Source organism: Otolemur garnettii, unplaced genomic scaffold (assembly GCF_000181295.1).
Source record: "Otolemur garnettii isolate 467f Iridium unplaced genomic scaffold, OtoGar3 scaffold00166, whole genome shotgun sequence".
Classification (NCBI taxonomy): Eukaryota; Metazoa; Chordata; class Mammalia; order Primates; family Galagidae; genus Otolemur; species Otolemur garnettii.
In genome coordinates, this window is record NW_003852561.1 from 1,116,486 (window position 1) to 1,121,299 (window position 4,814).

The 4,814-nt window shown below is 45.0% G+C and overlaps 1 pseudogene; it reads left to right on the top strand.

Annotated features, from left to right (window-relative positions):
- Positions 1 to 380: 380 nt before the first annotated feature.
- On the top strand, positions 381 to 765 carry LOC100943290 (annotated as a pseudogene).
- The last annotated feature ends 4,049 nt before the right edge of the window (positions 766 to 4,814 follow it).

The following is a 4,814-nucleotide window of genomic DNA, read 5'->3' on the forward strand; positions in this document are numbered from 1 at the left end:
TGGTCTTAGCTTTTATAGGAAAGTCATAACCTAATTACAGCCTTGGAATATGGGAAGGGGGTGGGAGGAGGTGGTGAAGGGGGTGGATGGGGGGAGGGAGGGAGATTGGTGGGGTCACCTCTGTGGTTTATCTTACAAGGGTACAAGTGAATCTTTCTAAAAGCAGAGTATGAACGTTTTAACTCAATAACTAAGAAAATGACATGAAGGTTATGTTAACCAGTTTGATGAGAGTATTTCAAAATGTATATGAAAACAGCACACTGTACCCCATGATTGCATTAATGTACACAGTTATGCTACAAGAAATTAAAAAAAAAATCGGGTGGAGTCTTCAGATGGCTGGTGCACCCGTCCCCGAACATCCTCCTGCTTCAATCATGGCTTGTTGTCTGATCACCAGCACCCTGAATCTCAAACCTGGGGAGTGCCTCAGAGTACGGGGCGAGGTGGCCCCTGACGCCACAAACTTTGTGCTGAACCCGGGCAAAGACAGCAACAACCTGTGCCTGCATTTCAACCCCCGTTTCGATGCCCATGGGGAAGCCAATACTATCGTGTGCAACAGCAAGGATGGCGGGGCCTGGGGGTGAGCAGCGGGAGGCTGCCTTTCCCTTCCAGCCTGGAAGTGTCGTGGAGGTGTGCATCAGCTTTGACCAGGTAGACCTGACCGCCATGCTGCCAGATGGTTACACATTCAAGTTCCCTAACTGCCTTAACCTGGAGGCCATCAACTACATGGCAGCTGCAGTTGGTAGATGGTGATCAGGATCAAGTGTGTGGCCTTTGATTGAAGTCAGCTGGCCCGTGACCTCCAATAAAGGCAGCTGCCTCTGCTCTTCCTGGAAAAAAAAAAAAAAAAGAAAGAAAAATTGTTGAACACTTGGTCTTGGGTACATCAGTGGGCAAAATAGGTAAGTGATGATATATCTGTTTACTAATTCTATTTAAATATTTTTTACAAAAATGCTACTGTAATAGTGTTCAGAAGGACGACCGACTGGAGGGGAGAGAAGGCAGCATCTGCGCCTGGTCTCCCTGGGGGAATTTTTCTCCCCCTAATCAGTCTTCCTTCCAAGTACTGATATTATTAAAAATCCCCATCCCAGGCTGTTGACCCCGGTAAGAACTTTCTAGGTTGGCTCAGCACCTGTGGCTTAAGCAGCTAAGGTGCCAGCCACATACACCTGAGCTAGCGGGTTTGAAGCCAGCCCGGGCCCACCAAACAACAATGATGGCTGCAACCAAAAAAATAGCCGGACGTTGTGGCGGGCGCCTGTGGTCCCAGCTACTTGGGAGGCTGAGACAGGAGAATCTCTTGAGCCCAGGAGTTGGAGTCTGCTGTGAGCTGTGATGGCACGACAGTCAACCCAGGGCCACAGCTTAAGGCTCTGTCTTAAAAAAGAAAAAGAACGTTCTAGGTAGAAATGAGAGATTTTTCAGAGCTCCCCGTTCCCTGTATTTCTCCTCTTTCTACCTCTTAGTCCTGTGGCGGGTGGGTAGGAGTGTTTTATGGCTTTACATTTAGGTCACGTTTTCAAGTAGGACTGATGCTATGGCACTAAGAAATGTTAAAATTTGAGTTTTGGTGGCCTAAGAATCAAACTAAGACAGTCTCATGGTTCCTGAGGGTGGGAAAGGGAGGTGTTCATCTCTCCTCCCACTTCATATACCCAGACAGTTTGGTCTGAAATGTGGCTGTCACACAGTCAAGGGCGGTTTGGAAGCAGGTGTATGGTGACACATGGGTTCTTGTCATCCTACGGAGTGGGCTGCATTGAAACCAACCATAGTCCATGTTTCCACAGACTTTGAGACAAAATTAGAAGATTTGTTGATTCTGAGGTCATCCACACCAGGTACTTAGCTCAGTGTCTAGAACAATGTGAGTGCTCAGTAAACATCTGTCATGTTGTCATTCATGTTATTACTATTTGATATTAAATTGCTGTAGTGTGACTTTTCCCCCCTCATATTCCAAAGGCACCTAGAAGTGAAAGGGAGAAAGGAACAGCGTCACAGATAAAAGAGAAGGCAAGATCCAGGGGGGAGCTATTTTTAGGTCTGGGCTGCTGCTCTGAGGTACGAGGCAGACGCAGGATGAACACAGAGGCTGGTGATGGGGCAGAGGGAGATCACGGTTTAACTGCGTGGAGTTGCAGAAGTAGGTGGAGGGTCCTGGACAGGAAGAACAGTGGACAAACTAAAGAAATGTGAGCAAGCCAGGGTTCTGAAACCAAGAAAAAATGTAGCCCGCCTCAGGCTGAGCGTCATCCTGCTTCTAAAGCACAAAGCTCACTATTTCTTGCTGGCCGTGTATTGCATACTGCGCTGTTGGAAGAATTTGCAAATGAAAACAAATCTGTCCAGGAGAAATTAAAGACCGAAGCAAGCTTGGGGATGGCAGGTCGATAGGCCATTATTTTGTTTCCTAGAAAGCAAGATCAACAGCTAGATGTTGAGATTTCAGTTTGTTAACCACACAGAGGGGGCCCCATATGGTTTGTTAGACACAACAAGTAAACTGAAATGTCCACCCAAGATTTGGAATCTGGTCTGAAGAGGTGGCAAGGACCAGATGGATTCAGTTTCTGCTGAGTGCTTCCCAGAGGGAGAAGATGCTTTCTGTCTTCCTTTGAGAAGTTGGCTTAATTTTATCTCAGCTGAGAAGGGAGGGGCGCATCTAACTGCTTTGTGGGCATACAGGTTGTTTGGGAACCTACAAAAAGGATTGGCAGATGGCGTCTCTATGGGCCAAATTGTGTTGCAGCAATGCTGAGCACTGCCAGAGTCACCGGGCTTGTGGTGGTGTGGTAGGGACACTGTGGTGGGTTTTGAGAGAGGACACTGCCAACTACCCGTGTGGCCCAAGGTGTCAGGGTGTAAGTATCTCCATAATGTCAGGGTCCAGTTTCCACGCCTGGAGGGTGAAGGCGCTGGACAAAGAGGCCCCAGGTGTGGAAAGTGATGATCTAAATATATCTGCAGTTCATAAGCCTCAGGAACTGTTGGTTCCACAGAAATGTTTGCTAAAACATGATGAATTAAGATATTCCAACTGTATTTTCTCTGGCCCAGAGAAATTTTTAAAATTTATTTTTTATTGAGGTAAAGTATACATATATAATTACCATCTTTACCATTGGTGAAGATTGTGGTTCAGTTGTAATAAATACATTTACATTGTTTTTGCTCCCTTATCCCCCCCACCCCCACCCCAGTCCCCTCTTGGCCTCTAGTAACCACCAGTCTACTCTCTATCTTCGTGAGATTCACTTTAGGAGCTCCCATGTACGAGTGAGACAATGGGAGACTTGTCTTTCTGTGTTTGGATTGTTTTACTTGACATAATGGCCTCCTGTTCTATCCATGTTTCTATAAGTGATAGGAGTTCATTCTTTTTCATGGCTGAGTAGTATTCTGTTGTATGTATGTAACACACATTTTGTCCACTCATCCTTATATGGATTCTGGTTTTTGGCTCTTATGAATAGTGCTGCAAGAGACATGGGGGCTCAGATAATCTCTTTGATATATTGCATCCCTTTCTTTGGGATATATAACCTGTACTGGAATTGCTGGATCATATGGCATTTCTGTTTTTAGTTTTTAAGGAACCTGCACAGTGTTCTCTAGATGCTGAACTAATTTACACCGGCACCAACAGTGTACAAAGGCCCTCTTTTTTCCATATCCTTGCCTGTCTGTTTGGAACAAGCCATTTAAACTGGTGTCAGAGGACACTGCATTGTGGTCTAATTCGCCTTAGTGATAATTAATAATGTGAGCATTTTCCATATACATATTGGCCATTTCTATGTATTCGTCTAAGAGATGTTTTATCTGAGATTTATGTATTTTTTAACCAGATTTCTTTACCGGTTATTAATTCCTTGTCAGATGGATAGTTTGCAAATATTTTCTCTCAGTCTGTGGATTATCTCTTCACTTTAAAAAAAAAATAGCATCAATTATGTTAGGACTTTCCCCTTTCTTGATGGCTTCTTTCACTGTGCGAAAGCCTTTTAACTAAATCTAATCCGAATTGTCACTTTTCACTTTGGTTGCCTGTGCTTCTGAGGTCTTACACGAAACTCTTGGCCCTGCCCAGCCTAGGAGTGTTTCCCCAGTGTTTCTTCTGATAGTTTCATAGCTTCAGGTCTTACGTCTTTAAACCTATTTTGACTTGATTTTTGTGTATAGTGGGAGATAGTGGTCAAGTTTCATTTTTCTGCAAATAATTGTCCAGTTTCCCCAGCTTCTTTATTGAGAAGATTGTCCTTTTTCCAATGCATTGAAGATGAGTTGTTTGTAAATGTGTGGGTTCGTGTCTCGGTGCTATATTCTGTTCTGTGGGTTTATGGGTCTGAGTATATGTCAGTACTATTTTGGTTACTGTAACTTTGTATGATGCCTCTCCAGAGAATTTTTTTGGTTTTTTTTTTGAGACAGAGCCTCAAGCTATTGCCCTGGGTAGAGTGCTGTGGCATCACAGCTCATAGCAACCTGTGATTCTCCTGCCTCTGCCTCCACCTCCCAAGTAGCTGGGACTACAGGCGCCCACCACAACACCCAGCTATTTTTTGATTGCAGCCATCATTGTTGTTTGGCAGGCCTGGGCTGGATTCGAACCCTCCAGCTCAGGTGTATATGGCTGGCACCTTAGCTGCTTGAACCACAGGTGCTGAGCCTTTAGAGAATTTTTTTTTGTGTGTGGTTTTTGGCCGGGGCTAGGTTTGAACCCACCACCTCCGGTATATGGGGCTGGCACCCTACTCCTTGAGCTACAGGCGCCACCCTGAGAAACGTTTAAC